Here is a 24,461-nt window from a genome sequence, read left to right on the forward strand (position 1 = left end):
TTCTGTGCAAAGCAAATTTGGATCTGGTGTTTTTGATCCCATTATTAAAATCGCTGATCACCATAGTGGGGTCACATATACTGGGAGGAGGTGGTGGCGATCACAGTGCACTTGTATTTTTATTTGTTTGTGAGATGTGGTCATCATTTGCTGGGCTGGCATTTAGTGCCCATTCCTAATTGCCCTGGGGTCAAGGATGGCAGATTTCCATCACTAAAGGCCATTAGTGAACTACATTGATTCTTACAAAGGACAGAGGTTACATGATCGCCATTGGTATATTATTATGATAGATTTTTAATCATTTCAAATTTCACCATGTCCCATGGTGGGATTGGACCCCATGTCCTGAGAACATTAATAATGGATTTCTGATTACTGGCCCAGTGACATTACCAATATACCTCCCCTGATATAATACAGAAACCCAGTGTAATGTTTTCGGGTCATATAATCCCATTTACCATGTCAGATGACCTCAAGAAATATCTGGAATCAAATCTGACCTAATGATGACTATGAAATCACTGTCAATCCTCAGAAGAAAATCCATCTGCTTTACTGATGACCTTTGGGGAAAGAAATTTGCTATTTTCCATGACAGATCCTCATGAGGGAATTCTCATCATCTGATCTTGTCTTGGAGACACAGTATTGAGATGGATGATCGAGTCAGTTTTGGTCAGTGGTAACTCCAAGACATTGATAGTGGGAGATTCAATGATGATAATGAGATTGGATGTGAGGGGGAGATAGCTCTGGTCTCCTTTGTTGGAAATGGTCATTGCCTGGCACTTGTGTGAAAGTTACTTGTTACTAAAGAGAGAATGTGGTTCAGATCTTGCTACATAAGGATATGGACTGCTGCAATGTATGAGTAGTTGTGAATGGTTGTTATACATTGTGCAATCAACTGAAAACATTATCACTTCTTTCCTAACTATGGAGCAAAGGCCATTCTTAAAGATGGTTGGACTTGGGGCACTGTCATGAGGAACTGCGGCTGTGAGGTCCTGGAACCAAAGTCATTCACATCACACAGCTACAGACAATTTCTTTTGTGCTAGTTATGATTTAAAATGTATTTCTGCAACATTCCCTCAATCCGTGGAAAGCACCACACTGGTTTCTGTTATGCTTGTTTCCTCAATATCTGTACAGTCCCACAATGCAACTATGTTCTGTAGAATCCCCTTACTGTGTTTCATTCCACACATAACTATGTTTCTATGTATTGGTCTATGGACTAGTGACCAGTTATTGATGGCAAAAGCCTTTTTCCTGCCAACAACTGTGTCATTGGTTTTCTGGGAATTGAACCTTTTTGGGTGGAAACACATCACAGAGAGAAGTCAGTTGATCTCCATGGGAGTTGATTCTCTGCTCTCTATGGTTAAACATGAAAATCTGTTCCTCTTTCCTTCAGTAGTTGTTGTAAGCTGTGACTTTTAACTGAAACATCAGAGCCCTTTTATCAGTGAACCATACACTTTATGTCTCTTGCAAAACAGTGGAAACGTTTGCAGAAATATGATTGAAAAGCAACATTCTAACTAGTATAATAATCATAAGGATCACCTCAGCAATCTGATAATAGAAACCACTGAAATGTTTCCAGGTTTCCCTCCGTCTGTAACCTATTTTTCCCTGTCTGTTTTTCTGACTGTGTTTAAGTGGGAGTTTATAAGGGAATTGGAGTTTTAGTTTGTTGTGTTATATGCAGATGTTTATCTGTAGCTACAATCTTTGTTTCTTCTTGCTCAGCACAGAAACTTGGTCCATGCTTTCTGTCTGTTTGGATCTGTTAATCAGATGAAATAGGAAATTCTGTGTATTTATTTTAACATTTGGAACTTTGTGCTAACTCCAGGAGAGAACTTGATATCTACCACACACCCCAGTGAATCCTGAAAGTATAGTCACACAGTCTAACTGTGTTTCTGTATATTCCTCTCATTCCGAATGTGATCCAACACTGTTACTCTGTTTTTGTAGAGTTCCCTCACTTTGTGTACAATTATGCTGTAACTGATATGCTACAGTGTCTCTCACTCTGTGTGCAGTCCCACATTGTAAATGTTTCTCTATAGTTCCTTTATTCTGTGTACATTCAGCGCTGTAACCATGATCTGTACTTAGCTCACACTGTACAATCTTGCAACTGTGTTTCTGTCCATCTTTTAGCATACAGCCCCATATTAAGTATTTCTGTAGCATTCTCTCAATCTGTATAAAGTCCCACTGTGTAACTGTGCTCCTGCATAGTGTCCTCAATTAGTGCACAGTCCCCATACTGTCACCGTGTTTCTGTAATGTTCCCTCAATCTGTGTACTGTCTCCCATGATAAATGTGTGTTTGTGTAGTTCCCTCAGTCCGTGTACAGTCAGACACTAATTGTGCTGATACATTTTTCTGAGAACCTTCTTTACATAAACTGAAATGTTAAACTTAACAGATGACAAAATTCTCTTTGCAAGAGTCCAATTTCCTTGTAGACATGTTTCACAGGAGAATCTGAATGTTCTTTGTCGGGTAAATCTGTTCTGTTGTAAGGTTAAAGCCATGATGTTGGAGGTCTTTTGCAATTAGTTTCAGTTCTGCCGGTCTGTCACCTTTCAGTAAATATACACCTGTTTGTTGGAGTAAAGAATAAATTCGAATTTGATTTTCATATCAGTATCAGTGTACTTATTCCTTTTAGTAACCAAGTCCCTCTGGGAGGTCCCCCTGCTCAGATTAAACCTGACTGTGATCTCTGAGAGGAAGTGGAAGGAGAAGGAACTAATCTTGATGTTATCACTGAGTTTCGGACATCTGTCACATATTAATCATAAACAATCATTGTGCTGCTAGAAAGCGGGAGCAGTTCCTTGAGAGGTTTATGAAGCTTTCAATCTATCTCCAGTCTTAAAAATACAAATCCCATCAGCTTTTTGCTCGTTCTCTGACACTGTTCTCTTTGCTTGAATTTATAAACATATATCTGTTGCAGTGCATTCTTATCATTTCTGTAACTCCTTCAACAGTGAGCACACCCAGGGAAGGGATAGTTCAGGGCTAGTACAGTATACACAGTGCCCCTGGTCTGGATAAATCACATCCACAATTTACATACTTTCATTCAGATCAAGAAGCTTCATATCATTTGTGGGAAAGGTAATGGAACCCTCACTAAGAAATCTAACAGAAAAGTGTCAACTAAAAATATCACAAAGTATAGTCAATGTGGAATAAAAAATGAAACACTTTCTTATCCAACCAAATTGAATTCTTTGAAGAAGTACCAGAAAGGGTAGATAAGATTCATGTACTAGATGTAACACATGTGCAGTTACTGCTAGATGATATAAAATTGCAAAGACCAAATTGTGTGAATCAGAGGACAACAGCAGAATAGAAAACAAGCTGGCTACAAAACAGAAACGAGTAGTTGTTAAAGGATGTTACTCAGATTGACAAATGCTGGAAAGTGATATTCTACAAGGAACGGTGCTGGGAACACTGTTGTTCACCATTTACAGAAACAACCTGGGCTTGGGATTTGGAGAATATATTGTCACTTCTGATAGTATAATATGCTAATCAGACACAGCACACATCGTCAAAGGAAGTGATGCTGCATCACATGACCTTGCTGTTGCTTCCACAATTTTGTGTAAAATGTCAATAGCACAGTAAGAGATTGGAAATAATTGTTGGTTTCAGAGTTAACACTGAATCTACAGTTCCCTCGAATAGATTTCTGCCTGTAAATCATTCCTGGCTATCTGTTACTCTGTAAGTAAACCACCCAGAACCCCTCAATTAGATTCCTGACTGCAACACATTCCCTGGGTTTTTGTCATTGTATACAGAAACCACCACAAAATAAGAATGTTGAGCTTGTGTAAAACACTGAGAGCACACACACACACATACACTTGTTTACACCCCGACAGCCAACAATGAGGCTGTTCAGTGGTGAGCTTGTCTATATTGTTGGAGAAGCAGAGGACAACATTTAGGGAGTCTTGCTGTGATGATCCAGGCATTTAGTGAGACAACAGCCAACATGTGTGAGACTGAGTATATGTGTTGAGAGTGTGTGTGGGGTTGTGTTTGAGAGTGTGTATATATGAGATATAGAGTCAGTGTGTGAGAGAGAGTGAGTCAGTGTGTGTGAGAGAGAGAGACATAAAGAGTGAGTGTGTGAGAGAGATAGAGCGAGTGAGTATGTGAGAGAGATAGAGCAAGTGAGTGTGTGACTGTGCGTGAGAGAGGTTGTGAGTGTGAGTATGAGAGAGGATATATGTGTTATGAAGTTGAAAACATGTACTGTACCTTTAAGAAGGAGAGCAGCTGCCGCACAGAGAGATACACATGGAGAGCTAATTGCCCATCTAACAACCTGTTCTCAAAGAAATTAGATAACACTCTCTATGAAGGGGACCTTTTTATGTGAAATATATTTGCAGTAAAATGAAAGAAGGTGACCCAGGGAAATCAGCAGCTGGAAGAATGAAGACACAGAAGAAGACAGCGACTGTGTGGTTTTGAAATTAAGTCGATATAATTTTAATAAGTGTCTTATTGGAACAGCATGTTGGTTAAAGTTGGAGGCAGATAGTAAGCAGTTAAGAGAAAGCAGGATTTATAGTTGTGAATAGTTGTTGTTTAATGTTCACTTTTAAAGTTAGAGAAGTAAATTGATGTTATTTTCTTGAAATAGTGGAATTTGGGAGTTCTCTCATTTATATTTTAACAGATTATGAAGCGATGTGAGCTTTTCTGGGTGTTTGGTTTAATCAACAGATGGGATTCACCTCCATGTTGTAATAGTTTGGGGATTCGGGTCCGAGATTTGGACAGGTTTAGACAGATCCAGTCAGGGATTGCCACAGATTTGAATCGATTTGGGGTGCAAAAGATCCCAGCAGATTTAAAAACTTGCTGATTAGTGTCCTAGATCTTTAAATAAAACTTAAGTGAGACAATTTATTTAATTTTGATTACTCGTGGTTGGTTAAATTAAAAGTGAGGGAAATGGCTTTTAAGATTGCTAAAGAGGTCCCAGGGTTTGAAACTACTCCTCAAATTTGCCAAGAATGTTCAGGAAGACAGAGGAAGGACATTCTTTTAGAATTAGCAAACAGGTTAGAATTGGGTTTAACCAGGGACAAAAAAAAGCTGAAATTGTAATGGAGTTGGTCAACCACTGAGGTGTATCAGAGAAACAGATAAGTGCAGTAGAGTTAGAAAAACTTCAATTACAATTGAGGCAAACGGAGTTAGAAGATAAAGAAAGGGAATGAGGAGCCATGTTAGGGGAAAAAGAAAGAGAGAGAAGGGACTTAGCTGAGCAAAGAGAAAAAGAAAGAGCAATGGAGAGAGAACCTGAACTTCCAAAGTTTTAGTCAGGAAAGTCAAGTTAACAGATTGGAGATGAAGAGAGAAGGTAGTGATGTGTACAAATATGTTAAAATATTGTTACATTTTGATAAGAAAGATGTTGAAGCCTTCTTTACTTCATTTGAAAAATTGGCTAGGCAGATGGAGTGGTGAGAGAACTTGTGGGTAATGTTTGTTCAGACTAAGCTGGTAGACAGACGTCGTGAGGTATTTGCAGTGCTGTCAGATGAGGGGTCAAGAGAATATGCAAATGTCAAAAAGACTATTTTGAGTGTTTGTGAATTGGTTCCAGAAGCAGAGAGAGACAGCAGTTCAGAAACATAAAGAAGGAACCAGGTCCGACTTGTGTTGATTTGAAAGATTTTAGATGGGTACGAACCTTAAAAATAGATGATATGTGAAGCACTAAGAGAGGTTATGCTGCCTGAGGAGTTTAAAAACTCACTTCCAGAGATGATAAGAATTCACGAGGATGAACAGAAAGTTGAAGAAGTGAGAAGAGTGGCAGAGATGGCAGATGAGTAAACAAGAGTGCACAAAGTGAAATTTAGCTTCCGAAAGGAATTTCATCCTGTGCGGGATAGAAATTGGAAGAAGGGGAGAGCCTTTACTACAAAACAAAGCACAGTGGGATAGTTTACACAGGTTAAAAAAGAAGCCCAAGGGAGTAGAAAGGAGATGAAAGGTGTTTCCACAGAAATGGACTGGGATACATAAAATTACAGTGCCGGTGGTTTAAGAATGGCACTGGGAAAAGGTGTTTTCACTGCCAGAAGGTGGGACACATAAGATCACAGTGCTGGTCGTTGAAGAAAGGCACTGTGGGAAAAGATGTGGTGAAAGAGGCTAAGCCAGTGGGATTAATGACAGTCGTAAAGGAAATACCAAGAAAAGTTGAGGAGCTGCAGGAGAGTGCACAGCCCGAGGCAGGGGCTGGTTATTGAGTTAGTGCCTGATCGCTATAAAGACTTCACCTCTGTGGGTAAAGTTTACTCAGGAAAAACAGAGAGAGAAGGGAAAGATGTTACAATTTGGAGAGATATGGGAGCTAATCAGTCTCTAATAGTAAGAGATGAAAGTATTTGCACTCTTTCTGATATGTTATTTGAGAGTGTTAATTTGTGAAATAGATGGACAGAAATTTAGCGTTTCCCCTGAATAAGATCAGGTTGAAGAGCAAAATCAAGGCTGGGGAAGTAATAGTGGGAGTGACTGACAGAGGGCCAGTTCCAGGAAACAGTTTGTTCATGAGAGCAATTTAAAAAACAAATACCCTGTGTAGTAGGTTCCCGCTATCATAAATCACAGCAACAAGCAAAAACTGAAGAGAAAGATGAAGGAGTTGCGGTTCAGTTCATGGACACTCTTTTTGATGTAATGGTGCAGGAAAAACCTGAACAGGCAGAGAGTCAGGCGGAAGTGTTTAATCCTGAAAGGCTCATGGACTTACAACAGAAAGGTATTTTTATTGATGCCTACTCAGAAAGGGAATCAGAATGTATTCCCAAAGTTTATTATCTTAAAGATAGAATCCTAAGATGAAAATGGAGACCATGACAGGTTAGTGCAGAGGAGAAATGGGTGGAAGTGCATGAGATTATGTTGCCAGTAGCATACAGACAGGAAGTGTTATGGGTAGCACATGAAATACCCGTAGGAGGTCATCTGTTGGCTTGAACTGCACAAGGATGTGGTTAAATCTTGCTCTACATGTCATATGTGCCAAATGGTAGGTAAGCCACAGGCAGTAATAAAAACAGCACCTTTGTAGCCAATTCCCACATTCAAAGAGCTGTTCACACAGGTTATGATTATTGTGTAGGTCCACTCCCAAAAAGTACAAGTGGGAACCAGTACTTGCTAACCATAATGAATATGTCTACCAGATTTCCGGTGACAATTCCATGCCAGAGTATTAAGGCCGAAAGGTTGGTGGAGGAGTTGGAAGCTTTCTTCACCCATCATGGGCTACTTCAAGAGATTCAGTCACACCAAGGGTCTAATTTTACTGCTAGGCTGTTTACGGAAGTCATGGATAGCTTAGGTGTCTAGCACTTTAAATCAAGTGCGTGCCATCTTGAATCCCAGGGAGTTTTGGAAAGGTGGCACCAGACCCTGGAGACCCTGAAGAGCATACTGTCATGAAAGCCCAAGTCATTAGAATAAAGGTTTCCCATTTGTATTGTTTGCCATTTGAGATGCCCCAAATTAATCTACTCAGTTTATTCCCTTAAAATTAATATTCAGATATGAAGTGAGAGGGCATTTGAAATTAATGTTTTAAAAAAATTGATAGGACTGAAGTTGGAGATCACACTTAGATTATGTATCTGAGGTGAGGGAGAGATTAAGTTGGGTAGGTGAGTTAGCCAAACAGCTAACAGCTGAAGAGGGCACAGCATAGAATGAAGCAGGTGGCAGATAAAGACCTAAAGTTTGGATGTTTTCCCATGGGAATGGTGTATTAGTATTAGTGTTACCAGTGGTAGGAGATCCCTTCAAAACCAGTTTGAGTGGCCCCTATCAAATTGAGAAAAAGTTGTGTGAGGTAAACTATCTGGTAAAGATGTCAGATAGAAAATAAAACACTGTATCGGCTATGTCATGTGAACATGTTGAAACCTTACTATAATGGAGACACGGAACTGGAAAAACAGGTGTTAGTTACCACCCCTCCCCCAGTGAGGAATCAAATCCAGATCTCGTGGAGTTTGATGTGTCTCAAAATACGTCCTCAAGGAGTGGAATAGATTAGTGAGTTACCTGTCTCAGGAACAAAAAACTAAGTTAAAGGTTTGTTGTAGCAGTATGAGGACATATGCAGGAATAAAATGGGGAGGACCAATACTATTGTGCATGTGGTATAAGTAGAGAATGCTGTGCTGATAAAACAACGCCCCTACAGACTTAATCCTCTCAAAGCCACACAGGTCCAGAAGGCAGTGGATGAGATGCTCACCAAAAATCTCATCGAACCGAGCCAGAGTGAGTGAAGTTCACCTATCATGTTAGTTCCCAAACCTGATGGGACTCAACAATTTTGCGTGGACTATCAGAAGGTCAATGCCATAACAATACCAAGATTGGAGAACTGTATAGAGAAAGTTGGACAAGCCACTTACATCATGAAGTTGGACTTACTGTGTGGTTATTGGCAGGTACCTTTATCAGAGAAAGCCAAAGAAATTTCTGCGTTTGTAATCCCAAACAGGCTGTATCAATTCAAAGTGATGCCCTTTGGGATGATGAATGCACCAGCCACATTCCAAAGACTGATGAGCAGAGTTGTGGCCGGATTAACAAACTGTGCAGTTTATCTGGATGATGTAGTGATCTTTAGCGAGTCATGGAAAGAGCTCTTTGAACGATTGCGAGAAGCAAGACTGGTAATAAAATTAAGAAAACAGAATTCGTGAAGGCAGAGGTGATGTTCTTGGGACATAACATTGGTCATGGAAAGTACATCTCAAGGAAAGCAAAGACATAGGCTATCGATGAATTTCCACAACCATCCTCAAAGAAAGAGGTGCTTCCATTTTTGAGACTAAGTGGAATTCTGTGAGAAGTTTGTTCCAAACTTCAGCAGTGTGGTGGTACCACTAAGAGATTTACTAAGGAAGAACACAAAATTCCATTGGACAGAACAATGTCAGGAGGCATTTGAGAATTGAAAGGCTGTTTTAAACACCACATCAGTTGCAGTTACACCAAATGTTTTGAGACCCTTCAAAGTTGCAATCGATGCTAGCAGTATAGGAGTTGAAGCTGTACTGCTACAGGAAGATGATGATGGATTGAATGGCCAATTGGCTACTTTTCAAAGAAACTCAGCACCCACCAGAGAAAATGCCATACCATTGAAAAAGAATTATTGAGTTTGGTGCTGGACTCACAACATTTTAATGTTTATGTGATGGACAATGTGTTGGAGACGGTTGGGAACATGGACCACAATCCTCTTACATTCTTGGAAAGATTTAAAGACAATGTTATGAGACTATTTTGTTGAAGTCTTATGTTACAGACTTTTAAATTACAAATTGGACATGTTGCAGGTCGTAAAACTGTGGTAGCTGATGTATTATTGCGGATTTAAAGGAAAAAGTTTAGGTAAGATCTGACTGATTCCAATGTTACATATGTGTGCAGAAATTCATCTGGAAAGTATAACTTAGATTAATGACATATATGTTTCATAGTAATGGGATTAAGAATTAGATCTTTTCATTATGAGGGTTCATCTTTTCTTAAGGAGGGATGTGTTATGAAATTGCAGGTGCGTACTGTACCTTTAAGAGAGAGAGAGCAACTGCTGTCGAGTGAAGAAACTCATGGAGAGCTAATTGACCATCTAACACCTTGCTCTCAAAGGAATGAGAAAACACTTTGTATCAAAGGGCCCTTTTCATGTGAAACATACTTGCAGTAAAAAGAAAGAAGACGACCCAGGAAAATCAGCAGCTGGAAGAGTGAAGACACAGAAGAAGACAGCGACTGTGTGGTTTTGAAATTAAGTCAATGTAATTTTAATAAATGTCTGATTGGAACAGTATATTGTTATACAGGTGGAGGCAGATAGTAAGCTGTTAAGAGAAAGTGGGGTTTATAGTTGTGAATAGTTGTTGTTTAATGCTCACTTTTAGAGTTAAAAAATAAATTGATGTTATTTTCTCTAAATAGTGTAATTTGGCAGTTCTCTGTCACTCACATTTTAACGAGGTGAGGTGAGTTTTTGTGAGTGTTTGGTTTTATTAACAGAGGGGTTCAACTCCATGTTGTAACACATATATGAGATCTGAATGTTTGTGAGTGAATGCTAGTGTTCATGGCTGTGAGTGTGAGACCGTGAATGGAGGATGAACAAGGGATAGGTCATTGTACCTTCAGGACTGCATAAAATTGAATATGATTCAGTAACTCAATATCCTTGTCTTCACTGATGGTACATCTCCCTGGATATCAAACCTGAAGCATTTGAATAACATTGTTTGAAGAATTTATTTGAGACATTTAATTCAGTGAGCTCAACTAAATTGAACCAATTTAACATTTTATAAATGCTCTTTTCCAACTCTGAAGATTGTGCCTTCAGGTGAATGTTTCTCTTAACTCAGCAGCCTGCAAATATTCTGTGTCAGCACATCAATAACTAGAATATCAGATGGGGCCAAGGTTAACCTGTTTGTTTTAAACTTTAACCAAAGTTTGGCAGGTAACTGCGTGTCCTTATTAAATGTTGCACTCTCCAAGACAACACCTCGATCAGTCAGAGTTTATTTGCCAACCACTCAGCATTCCCCTGTCATATAGTATCCAATATTGTTTTCCCTTTACTTTGGTATCTCTTGTCAATTATCCTGATGAGTTCTGGGTGACAAGCGTTAACAAATGTGTCTCTTTCTGCAGCACTCACATTATGTGTTTATTGATGAACACTTGGTGAATGGATGGATATTTTTATTCTATGTTTAAGGTATAGAAAGCATACCACTGGTCAGATTGGGAGCTGGATGCATTAATTAACTGTGTGTTGTGACCCATAGAGAAGTGGGATCAGAAAGACAGTGCACTTTTCTCATCTCAGTCAGACATAAAACAGGAGGCTCACTGTGGGATACCCGATGGCAAAATCATGTCAGTGGAAGTAAGGGAATAATAATTGGTAAAGGATAAATGGCTTTGGCAGTTAGAGAAACTTTCCTAGAGAGGGACATTTTATCCCTGAGTGATAGACAAAACGTAACCAAAGCCAGGCTGTTAGAATTGGTGGAGAAGTGGAAGTTAGGATTAAAAGCAGGGACAAGTAAAGCAGACATAATTGGGGTAATAGCAGAGCATTTGAAACTGGAAAAGAAGCAAACTGATACCACAGGCGAGTGAACTGAATTATCGAGGCTTCAGTTCCTGATGGAGCAGCTTGAAAAAGCAAATGAAATGGGGAAGCTCCACCTTCAAATGATGAAAAAGGAAAAGAAACAGAGAATGAGGACTTTAGAGAGAAGAGAGAGAGAGAATTTTAAAAACTGGAGCATTGACAGACAGAGGGATCTGGGCATTCAGGTGGATAAGGTGGTCAAGAAGGCATACAGCACATTTTCCTTCAATGGCTGGAGCATCAAATATAAAAGTTGGCAAGTTCTGTTACAGCTGAATGAAGCTTTAGTTATGCCACATTTGGAATATTGCATGGGGGTCTGCTCTCCACACGACCAGAAGTACATGGATGCTTCGGAAGGATGTGCAGAGAAGGTTTACTGTGACATTGCCTGGCCTGGAGAGTTTTGGTTATGAGGAGATGTTGGATAAACTCAGATTTGTTTCACTGGAACAATGGAGGCTGAGGGGTGACCTGATCGAGCTCTACCAAATTATGAGAAGCATAAATCGGGTGGATAGTCAGAGACTGGAATTTTAGGTGCAGGAGAAAGAGAGTGAATGAGCATTGAAAAGTGAAACAGGAGAAAGGAAAGGGAGTGTGAAAAGGAATACTGGGATAGAAAGCTGGAAGGGAGAAAGAAGGTGGCTGAGACGCTGAGGAGCTTTCCAGTGTGGAAACACCTAGATTCAACCCAAGAGCCAGTGGGAAGATTTTTAAATTGATGAAAGCCTTTCTGGGGTTTGATGAAAGGGACATAGAGGCATTTAAAATTTTTTTTTGAAAGGACAAACAGACGATGTGGCCAAAAGAAAAGTGGGCATTGCTTGTACAAAAACCTTGCTTTCTGAAGAGGCAGCTGTAGATATTGAGGTGACAAAAAGGACTATTTTCATAACACAGGAGTTTGTCTCTGAGGTTGTCAGACAGCTATTTCTGGAATATCCAGAAGCAGTCTGGACAAACATATAAGGAATATTAGAGCTGATTTGACTGGAGTGAAAGTAGCAGCTTCTCTAGTTGTCACCGAAAGCTCAGTGAGGTCACGGAGGTGGAGCTGTAACAGGAAAGGGTTCCAAGAATTTATCCATGATGTGTAATAAGCACATTTTTACTTGCTAGTTCTTCCCAGATTTATAAAACCATATATGCGAGACCATTGGAAAGCCACAACTTTAATCAAACTATAAACATTTCATTGTCATTCCAGTTTTTAAGGAATCATATAGCAGGGTGTTAGTGGAGTGTGAGACATTTATTGAAAACCAAAAGCAGGATACCAGCATGTCCTTACTCCTGTGGATAAAGAATGGTTCTACAGTTCCCAGAGACAATGTCCTTGAGAACAATTACTGTTAATACAGTGATAGAGAGGGTGACTCAGTGCTTCACTTGATATTGTGATGAAGGCCATGATATATAAAGAAGAGGGTTGTCATGGTAATGTCACTAAAGTGATAATCCAGAACTTCAAGCTCATGTTCTGAGGGGATGGGCATGAGTCCTACTCTAGCAGATGGTGAAATTCAATAAACATTTGGAATAAAAAGCTGGCTTAATGGTGACCATGCAATGACTACCGTAAAAACCCATCTGGTTTCCTTTAGGGGGGTACATCTGCTATCCTTACCTGGTCGGGTCTGCACCTGACTCCAGATCCACAGCATTCTGGTTCACTCTTAGCTGCCTTCTGAACAAGTCGGGATGGGCAATAAATGCTGGCCTTGTCAGTTCTTCCCATAACCTAAGAATAAACAAAACCAATATTATTCATATTGTTTGGAAACCTGGGCTCTAGAGTAGAGAGCACATGTACAGCTCTGTGTTTGATCTGCATTGGTGTTAAGAGGGAAAGGACATAGTTTCAGTTTCATTTCTGAGCCCCATGAGTTGCGCTGCATGGTCTGGTGATTAATTTATATGCTCCTAAACAAGGTCTTTAAAACACCTGAGGTGAACAGTGTAGTCCATTAGAAACAGAGAGAAAAGTGAATAAAAATCTGCTGTTTCTGACAAATAAGGAGTCCTGTGACTCAGGCTGCAGAAAGGCAGAACCATCCAGAACTTCAGGAAGAGTGTGCAGTTTCCATCAGAGAGAAGCATAGAGTCAGAGAGCTGTACAGCACGGAAACAGACCCTTCGGTTCAACTCGTCCATGCCGACCAGATATCCTAACCTAATCTAGTCCCAGCCGGCAGCACCCAACCCATATCCATCCCATTCCTTCCTGTTCATATACCCCTCCAGATGCCTTTTAAATGCTGCAATTGTACCAGCCTCCACCACATCCTCTGGCAGCTCATTCCATACACGTACCACCCTCTGCGAGAAAACATTTCCCCTTAGATCCCTTTTATATCTTTGCCTTCTCACCCTAAACCTATGCCCTCTAGTTATGTACTTCCCCACCCCAGGGAAAAGACTTTGTCTATTTATCCTATCCATGCCCCTCATGATTTTATAAATGTTTATAAGGTCACCCCTCAGCCTCCGATGCTCCAGACCCAGCTTATTCAACCTCTTCCAAGAGCTCAAACCCTCCAAACCTGGCAACATCCTTGTAAATCTTTTCTGAACCCTTTCAAGCTTCACAACATCCTTCACGCAATATTCCAAGACTAGCCCAACTAGTGTCCTGTACAACCGCAACATGATCTCCCAACTCCTGTACTCAATACTCTGACCAATAAAGGAAAGCATACCAAACACCTTCTTCACTATCCTATCCACTTGCGACTCCACTTTCAAGGAACTATGAACCTGCAAGGTCTCTTTGTTCAGCAACACTCCCTGGGAGCTTACCATTAAATGTATAAGTCCTGATCTGATTTGCTTTCCCAAAATGCAGCACCTCGCATTTATCTGAATTAAACTCCATCTGCCACTTCTCAGCCATTGACCCATCTGGTCCAGATCCTGTTGTAATCTGAGGTAACATTCTTCACTGTCCACTACACCTCCAATTTTGGTATCATCTGCAAACTTATTAACTCTACCTCTTATGCTCACATCCAAATCATTTATATAAATGATGAAAAGCAGGTCATGAAAAGCGGAACGGCCTGTAGTATTAGTAGGGATATTAGAACAGGAGCAGAACATTCAGCTCCTTGAGCCAGTTCTGTCTTTCTAGTTCATGGCTGACCATCTACCTCAATGCCACATTCCCCAGTATCTCCTTATCCCTTGATGACATTAGTAACTAGAAATCCATCAATCTCTCTCTGAAACTGAATTAATGACTGAGCTTTCACAGCCTCTGGTGCAGAGAATTCCAAAGATTCATCACTCTCTGAGTGAAGAAGCTCCTCCTAAACTCAGTCCTAAAAGGTTTGTATTTTATTCTGAGGTGTGTCTCCTGGTTCTGGTGGAGCCCAGAGGAGGATCACTGCGTTTACTCTTGTTATGGAGGGGCTGTCTTATAAGGAGAGGTTGAGGAAGATGGCCTTGTATACACTTTGGAATTTAAAAGAATGAGGGGTGATCTTATTGAAACATACAGGATTCTTAGGGGACTTGAGAGTATCGATATGGAGCATGGTTTCCCCTTGTGGGAGAGTGTAGGACTAGAGGGCATAATCTCCAGAAGATGTAGCAGCAGAAGTAGACCATTCAGCCCATCAAGTCTACTCTGCCATTCAATCAGGTCGCGGCTGTTCTATTCATCCTAAACTCAAATAAAGAGTCACACATTTAAGATAGAGATGGGGAGGAATTTCTTCTTTCAGATGATAGTGACTCTCGGTGTTTCTTTGCCACACAGGACTGCTCAGGTTGGGCCATTAAACCCTTAAGGCTGAGATAGACAGATTTTTAATCAGTGTGAAAAGTGCGTGTTATAGGGAAAAGGCAGGAAAGTGGAGTTGAGGATGAGCTCATTGAATAGCAGAACAGACTCAATGGGCTGAATGGCCTGTTTCTGCTCCACTGTGTTATGCAGTTATTGGTCAGTGCATTGAATACAGGAGTTAGGGACGTCATGCTGCAGCTGGACAGGACTTTCTTGAGGCCACATTCAGAAAACTGCATTCAATTCTGATCTTCCTGCTACAGGAATCATACAATCATGAGGGGCATGAATAGGATGAATTAACAAGGTCTTTTTTCCCAAGGTTGCACAGTCCAAAACGATAGGACATAGGTTTAAGATGAGAGGGGAAAGATGTAAAAGGGCTCTAAGGGGCAACTTTTTCACACACAGGGTGATACATCTGTGGAAAGAGCTGCCAGAGGAAGTGGTAGAGGCTGGTACAATTACAACATTGAAAAGGCATTTGGATGGGTATATTAATAGGATTGTGTTGATTACACAGTGTTCAGCACAATTCATGATTCCTCAGAGTCCGTGCTCAAATGCAACAAGATCAGGACAATATCCAGGCTTGGACCCACAAGTGGCGTGTAACATTCATGCCACACAAATGCCAGACAATGATCATCACCAACAGGAGAAACTCTAAACACCGTCCCTTAACATTCAACAGTATTACCATCACTGAATCCCCCACTGTCAACACCCTTGGGGTTACCTTTGACCAGAAACTCAACTGGATTCACTACATAAACACAATGGCTCCGAAGAGCAGGTCAGAAACGGGAGATACTGCGACGAGTAACTCACCTCCTGATACCCCAAAGTCTTTCATCATCTGCAAGGTACAAGTCAGGAGTGTGATGGAATACTCCCCACTTGCCTGGATGGGTGCAGCTCCAACAACACTCAAGAAGCTTGACACCATCCAGGACAAGGCAACCCGCTTGATTGGCACCACATCTGCAAACATTCAATCCCTCCACCACCAGCACTCAGAGACAGCAGTGTATACTATCTACCAGATGCACTCCAGAAATTCACCAAAGATCTATCGACACCATCTTTCTAACCCACGACCACTTCCATCTAGAAGGACAAGGGCTGAGTGTCGTGCTGAAAAAGCACAGCACGTGAGGCAGCATCCAAGGGGCAGGCGAATCAACGTTTCGGGCATAAGCCCTTCATCAGGAATGATCGAAACATCGATTCTCCTGCACCTTGGATGCTGCCTGAGCTGCTGTGCTTTTCCAGCACCACACTCTCGACTCTGATCTCCAGCATCTGCAGTCCTCACTTTCTTCCAGAAGGATAAGGGCAGCAGGTACTTGGGAACAGCACCCCTTGCAATTTCCCTCCAAGCCACTCACCACCCTGACTTGGAGGTATACTGCCATTCCTTCACAGTTGTTGGGTCAAACTCCCCTGGAATCCCCTCCCTACCAGCATTGTGGGTCAACCCACAGCAAGTGGACTGCAGCAATTCAAGAAGGCAGCTCATCACCACCTTCTCAAGGGCAAATAGGAATGGACTATCAGTACTGGCCAGTCAACGACGCACAAGTCCCACAAATGTATAAAAAAAGGAAGAGTTCAGAGGGACATAGACCAAATGCTGCAAATTAATTTGGGATGTCTGGTTGGCATGGACGAGTTGGACAGAAGCATTTGTTTCCATGCTGTTTCCCTCCATGATCTTACTAATCTTGCAGTCCCATATTGTCTCTGGATCCTAGGGCTTGGTTGTTTCCGTGACACTCCTTGCGTCTTTGTCTGTAAATCCTTATTTAGCTTGTCTGCCTTTTCTGCACATTAATTTGATGTATTTTTGTCACATGTACTGAGATACAGTGAAAAGTGTTGTTTTGTGTGCTCTGCAGATGGATGGTACCATCCAAAGTGCATTAGGTAACAGAATAGAATGCAGAATGCAGTGTTACAGCCGCTGAGATGGTGCAGAGAGAGGGATTGACATTAACATTTGAGAAGTCTGTTCAGAATTCTGATAACAGCGGGGAAGAAGCTGTTCTTGAATCTGTTTGTAAGAATCTTCCAACTGTTGTATGTTCTGCCCTACAGGAGACAGTGGAAGAGAGTATAACCGGGGTCGGAGGGCCCTTTAATGATGTTGATTGTTTACCGAGGCAAAGGCAAGTATAGATGGTGTCAATGGACTGAAGGCTGGATTGTGTGATGGTCTGGGCTATATTCACAACTCTCTGTAGAATCTTGTGGTCTGGAGAAGACCAGTTACTACGATGTACCTGCTATTATACATTCTCTTGTCTCTGCCTATAATGGACCTTTGCTAATGTAAAGAGATCTTTACATTCTGTTTTTATCTTTCCTGCTGTTTTATATTCAGATTCTATTTTCTCTTTCCCAATTTCTTGGTGCTCCTTTGCTGAATTCTATGTTTGAAGTTCGATACAGGTGAAGTAGTTTTCGTTCTTTCTGATTCTCAGCTGTGGACAGGGAACGATCTCTCCAGGCATCATTCAAAAAAAACTATACAGGTCGTGTCAGGGTGCACAAAACAGAAGATCATGGAAGAACTGAGTGCAACTCCCCAATATCATGAGAGAAACATCTCAGATAAACCCTTACATGTGACTCAAAACCAGGGTTGGTCACTTATAAACAGTGGAGGCTGTACTGACTTGCATCTGATTTGCAGAGTAGAGATAGAGGAAACCCAAGAAGATCATTGAACAGGTTTAAGGTGAAGGTCGATAGATCTTGACAAACGAGAGAGTCAAAGCTTATTGGAGTGAGGGAGGAATGTGAATTTGAGGTCACGATTAATTCAACCATGAACTTACTCAATGGTGGACCATGCTTCAGGGGTTATTTAACCTACTCTTGCTGCTAATTTGAATGTTCATCTGTCTGTTCATATCAGACTATAAACTCCAGAGCTGAACCTTCCAGTTCTAGCCACTGGACATTCCACATCATTTGACATCCAGAAACAAAGCCAGTGTGACTGTTCACACTCAGAACAAAATCTCATTGACTCTTGGTAAAGATAAAGATAAATGGTTAGCACTGGTGCCTCACAGCGCCAGGGTCCCAGGTTCGATTCCAGCCTCGGGTGACTGTCTGTGTGGAGTTTGCACATTCTCCCTCTGTCTGTGTGGGTTTCCTCCGGGTGCTCCAGTTTCCTCCCACAGTCCAAAGATGTACAGGTCAGGCAAATTGGTCTTGCTAAATTGCCCACAGTTTTAGGTGCATTAGTTAGAGGGAAATGGGTCTGGGTGGGTTACTCTTTGGAGGGTCGGTGTGGACTGTTTGGGCCGAAGGGCCTGTTTCCACACTGTAGGGAATCTAATAAAAATTCTAATAAAATGCTTTGTCCCTGATACCGGGGGCAAGGCCTGATCAAGATTAAGTAGTCGTTGTTAAAAATGCAGAAATTTTTACTCTCACAATGTGACAAAAGGCTCAAATTTCTACATGTTTATTATTTTTAGAAATTAGAGTTCAATTTCAAGGTAAATGGGTGTTGGTTGCTTGTGTTACTCCTTTGAAAAGAAAGGTCAGAAACACCTTTCAGCCCAGTGATTAGAACCAGCATTTTGTCTGAAAACAGATAAAGCAGATCCCTGTAGTGTTAATACAAGATATTTACACTCTTGTGTTTATAGCAGGAAAGGTAAACACGAAAGGCCATGAGTTTTATTCATAGGTCTGGGAAAACTAGAAGAAACATTTCATTTTGAAAAAAATCCTTTCAGAAAGCACTAGAATTGAATGCAGAAGCAAGTTTAGCTTCTCCCTCAGAAAGTATTTGGGTATTTTTCTCTTCACTGTTGCGAAGTTTACAATCATTGGATTAAAACATTTGACAAGGAAACTTCACCCTAATATATGAACTGGACAGTGATTAAATCTCACCGTGAGTCTAAGTCCAAAGGGCAGGAATATGGTTTCTTATTACAGTGTCAGTGGAACAAGGTTATTGATATTCAGCCAGTTCTGACCACTGCTCCTTTTAGTGGAGACGGTCCCTCAGATGGAAGTAAGGCTTATGGGAAAGGAAGGGGATGATCCTTTTTCAGGGACAGGTTTATATTCACTCGAGATCAAGGAGCTTGAATTGATATTTCACAACTTTCCTGCGGGGCAAGAGTTTTGTGAAGGAAACTGATTCTATCATTATTCCTGAGCACTATGATATTCTCCTGTGTGATTTTTACAATGAGTTTTCTTTGTTCTTTTAAAATGAATTTATTTTAATAACATCGTTAACTGAATTAACAGGAAGGACAATGATGATTTCAACATGTCCCCCTGAGGACATTTACCTAGAAAGATGAATTTTACAAAAAGCACACATTAAAGTTTCATTGCACCTCCTCTATCTCCCTGGATTCACTGGGAGAGAAATTCCTCCCGGGGAGTGAGACAAAACGGGCAGTTTCTGACTTGCCACTCCTCCTGCCCAGCACCTGATCCTGAATTTCAGGGACTGACCTGGAATTGAATACCAGACACTGTGTGGAACAGGCAGGCGATCTGAATACCCCAGTTTTCCCTCACCTTCCCGGAAGGAATTTCTTGGCTGCAGTGTAGACCGTATGTGGGAACATCCCTGATCACAAACACTGAGTGAGGGGGCAGTTTAACTGGAGTGAAACACTGCGGTCTGTGTGATTCCCATTCTTCCTCCCCAGGAAAATACAAAACGCTGGAAAAATATTTCTCGTACTTGGATAATTTTAGGCGTGTTTCTGCAGTTGTCGTTGTTCAACCTCTTGTCTGAATTTACTCACTGGGTGCACTCTACCTCCTTTCTCATCTTTCTTTTTGTATTCCACTACCTTTCCTTCCTTTGTTGTCAGTTCCTTCCCTTTCCTTTGGTCTCTATTTCTCTTCTTCTCCCGCTTTCACTCCGTGACCTTTACCTTTCTCCTCTCTCTCTCTCTCCCTCTGTGACCTACAATGCCAATAGAACATTCCCCCCCACCCCCCATCAATGGGGTTAAAGCTGGAACATTCTGGAAAGATGTTGAAAGGATCAGTTCAGTGTGAGGGGGTGAGGTCTGCAGTAGGATGTTGATGCTGGACTGTAATATACTGGATGAGGCCCAGTACACTGTATGGTGTGAGATCCCGTCAGCATTGAACAGACATTTCAAATCTCTCAGCATTCATTATTGAGGATCTTGGAGCTTTTAATCTGATTGGCTCAGTGGTGGGGAAAAGCTGTTTAAATTCTCAATGACAGTGAGAAAGTGGATGGAGGATATAAGGGTAAAAGGGAATAAATTAAAAACAAACCTATCACTGACACAGTCCAGTCAGTCTGATAGTGGAGCTGAGGAAATTTTTAGAGTTAGTAATTCAGGATAAAATTTAAAGCAACCTCATTTACTCAGACATTCCTGTGATCTGTTATATTCTGGCTGAAAGGACAGAAGAATCAGATTCTATTGTAAAGATCAACATCAGATTAATATTGAAAGGAAAACATTTGACAGTGGGGGTAATAAATTAGACTTGGGGGAATATACAAGTCTGGATGGAGAAACGGTGACTAGACAGAAGCAGAGAGTTGGAATGAATGGATCATTCTCAGGAAGGTGGGCTGTAACTGGTGGGGTACTACAAGGGTCAATGCTAGTTCCACAAATGCTCACAATCCATATAAATGACATGGATGTGGGGATCAATGGGAATATTTACAAATTTTCTGATGACATCAAACTGACTGGGAACATGATTTGTGAGGAGTGTGCAAACAGGCTTCAGGAAGATTTGGACTGGCTCTGTGAATGGGCTAGAATTGAGCTTATAGAGCATAATATAAAGAAGTCTGAAGTTATTCACTTTGACAGGAAGAATCAGAAAGTCTGATTTGGAAGTGCGAGTGTCCAAAGGGATCTGGGTGTCCTTGTTCATGAGTCACTCAAACCTAGCAGGTGGGTGCCACAATTACTGAAGAAAGCAAATAGGATGTTGGTATTAATTACATGGGGATTTGAGTACACAAGGAAAGGTGCCTTACTGCAGTTGTATAGGGCCTTGGTGAGACCACACCCAGAACATTGTGTACAGTTTTGGTCTCCTTATCCAAGAACAGATATACTTGCTGTACAGGCAGTGCAATGGTTGTTTACCAGACTAATCCCTGGCAGGTTGTTTAATGAAGAGGGATAGAGGAAACTGTGGAAACCGTGTCTGTATTATTTGGAGTTTTGAAGAATGAGAGGTGATCTGACTGAATATACAAAATTCTTACAGGGGCTGATGTGAACAAGATATTTCCCTTGGCTGGCGATTAGAGCCGGGGGAACCAAAAATCTTAGGATGAGAGGCAGACCATTTCCAATTGAGATGAGGAGGAACTACCTCTTTCAGAGGATGGTGAATCTTTTGGAACTCTCTACCCAGAGGGCTGTGGAAGTACAATCATTGATCAGGTTCAAGACAGAAATCAGTCTGGATCTGGAGACTGATGACATTACGGGAAACGGAGATAAAGCAGGAGAATGGAATTGAGGGGATGGTCAGCCATGATCTAGAATGGCAGGTCAGGCTTGAGAGGCTCAGTGGCCCACTCCTGTTCCTAAGTTCCTGTGTGTGACTGACACACAATGAAAGGATTGACAGGCCACCGGGTGTCTTCTCTCTTGGATGGAGAAGGCTGAGGGGTGACTAAATCAAGATCGTTAATGTTCTGAAAGGTTTTGATTAAATGGAGTAGAAGGCGAATGTTTCACCTTGTGGGGAAGATCTAAGACAGAGTAGAACATTCAGCCCATTGACTCTGCTCCACCATTCAATGAGATCATGACTGATCTGATCATCCTCCACTCCATTTTCCTGCCTTTTCCCATAATCCTTGATTCCCTTCGTGATTAAAAATCTATCCATCTCAATATTGAATGTAGGTAATGACCCAGCCTCGACAGCTCTTTGCAGGAAAACATTTCACAGATTCACTTCCTTCTATGAGAAGAAATTCCTTCTCATCTCTGTCTTAAACAACATCACTAGAGGCCATCAGTATAAGACTGTTCCCAAGGAATCCAATTGGAACCTCTTTAGCCGAAGAGTGGTGAGAATGTGAAATTGTTAAAGGATGGAGTGGTTGAAGTGAAGAGTGGAGATGGATTTAAAGGGAAGCTAGACAAGGCCGTGAGGAGAAAAGGAATGGATGGTTATGATGGTTTAGATGAGGAAATATGACAGAACTGATTAGCACTGAAAATGTGTTGCTGGAACAGCGCAGCAGGTCAGGCAGCATCCAGGGAACAGGAGAATCGACGTTTCGGGCATAAGCCCTTCTTCGGCTTATGCCCGAAACGTCGATTCTCCTGTTCCCTGGATGCTGCCCGACCTGCTGCGCTGTTCGAGCAATGCATTTTCAAGTCTGATCTCCAGCATCTGCAGACCTCACTTTCTCCTCGAAGAATTGATTAGCATCCCATCGAAACCCCTCAGCATCTGCTCCCTCCACCATCGACGGTTAGTGACATCAGTATGTACTAGCGACTGCAACAACTCACCTTCCAAACCCACAGCCGCTACCATCTAGAAGGACAAGGGCAGCAAATGCTTTGGAACATCTCCACCTACATATTCCCTTCCAATCCACACAGCATCTCGACTGGAGCTATATTCTTGGACGTATACTGTCACAGGCCTCAAATCCTGAAACACTCTTCCAAACATGCGTGGGTGTCCATATACTAAATGGTCAGCAGGGGTTAAAGAAACATCTCACCATCATGTTCTTCGGGGCAATTAGGGAGAGGTAATTAATGCTGCCTCAGACAGTGACCCCTCATTCCAGGAATGAATATAATAAAAGGAGGCTTGAGTGGACCAGAAATACCAGCATGGACTGGTTGGGCTGAATGGACACATTCTGTGCTGCATATTCTGTCTAGCTATCAAAGCTCCTTTATTATATTAGCCAGAACTCATTGTCATGTGTTCAAAGTAGTTGCGAAGGAAATAACTTGTATTTATATAGCAATTTCCATGAGTTCAGGACATACATGAGCAGTTTATAGCTTTTGAGTAGATTTGAAGTGCTGTCAGTTTTGGGAAGCAGTGAATACGTCATTAAACCAGGACCCCATGACCAATAAGATACTGACCAGTTTATAATGATGATGGTTGGGTATAAATACTGAACAACATTTGAGGAGTCAGTTTAATGTCTGAACTAAAAGACCAGCCCCTTCAACAGTGTAGCACTCCCTCAGTAATATCAACCTAGATTTTGTGTTCCAAGAATCAGCTTAAACCCCCAACCTTCAGGTTTAAAGTGAGACTGTGACCACTGAGCCACTGCTGAGTGAACAGCTATTGTCTGCTTTACACCAGGGCCAAAAGGGAACATTAACCAACTCAACTCCTCCAAAGAAAATATCCCGAGGCTGCTTAATCTACCCCCCACCCCACCCCCACCACTCCCCACTTCATTTCCTAAAACTCTGAACCATCCTGGATCTGTTGCACCTTAAGCTGTCATAGACCAGAGAGTCCTTTGCCTCTGGCTGAGTCAGGATTACCCACAGACCTGACATGAGGTTTCACTGAGGATACACTGAGGGTGCATTTGGTCTTGGTTGTAGAACACATCAGGTTACAGTGAATCATCTGTGTGTTTTACAGCTGCTCAGATTTTCAATCCCATTGAGTACAATCGGAAAGAGGCCAGGGCAGATTGTAACCTGGGCTGAGATTCACTCTCACCAGAATCACTCAAGGCCAGGTTCACCCCGAATACCATTTGATAAATTCCAGCTCTCTGCAGCCGATACAGTTACGCTCATCATTCTCCTCATTACTGCTGTACTTTAGCACAATGCTGACAGTCTCAGGAATTTATCAAAGTTATCCCCAGATCCATCTCCTGACCACCACTTCCCAACACTGTTTGATCCACTGATCCATCATGAACTAGACTTACTGCCCACTGGTTGCAGGATATGAAAGACTGTCACCTGGAAACGATGTTGACTGATATGATCCTGTCACCCACACTGGAAAAGTTCAGCAGCTCCATCAGCATCTGTGGAGACAGAAATAGAATTAATACTCAGATTTCTGAGACCCACAGCCGATTGATTTAATTTCATCGTTTTCACAAAGTGCTTTATATTGTGTCTTTGGTAAAACTTTCACAGCCAATGAACTACATTTGAAGTGCAGTGATCAGTGGAATGTCGGGAACACAGCAGCCAATATTTAGAAAAACAACAATAAGATCACGAGATAATTAACCATTTTCAAACTGAATGAATCAGACACAACATTGACTTCACTCTCAAACAATATTCCAGCCTATTCAAGCCTGTGGGGTTGATGTCAATCTGCTGTTTCTCTGAATAATGCAAGATTCCTGCCTGATAATGTGGACTGTCTCT

At 41.5% G+C, this 24,461-nt stretch overlaps 1 long non-coding RNA gene across 1 annotated transcript; it reads right to left on the bottom strand.

Annotated features, from left to right (window-relative positions):
* Positions 1-1,496: 1,496 nt before the first annotated feature.
* Positions 1,497-24,223, bottom strand: LOC148144529 (uncharacterized). The gene is made up of 3 exons (XR_015751758.1): positions 24,039-24,223; positions 12,895-13,008; positions 1,497-2,631 (listed from the first exon to the last, which is right to left on the bottom strand). It is a non-coding gene; the product is annotated as an uncharacterized LOC148144529 (long non-coding RNA).
* Positions 24,224-24,461: the final 238 nt, after the last annotated feature.

This window comes from Chiloscyllium plagiosum, unplaced genomic scaffold (assembly GCF_037043375.1).
Source record: "Chiloscyllium plagiosum isolate Xiang-an unplaced genomic scaffold, Cpla_swu_hap1 HiC_scaffold_27, whole genome shotgun sequence".
Classification (NCBI taxonomy): domain Eukaryota; kingdom Metazoa; phylum Chordata; class Chondrichthyes; order Orectolobiformes; family Hemiscylliidae; genus Chiloscyllium; species Chiloscyllium plagiosum.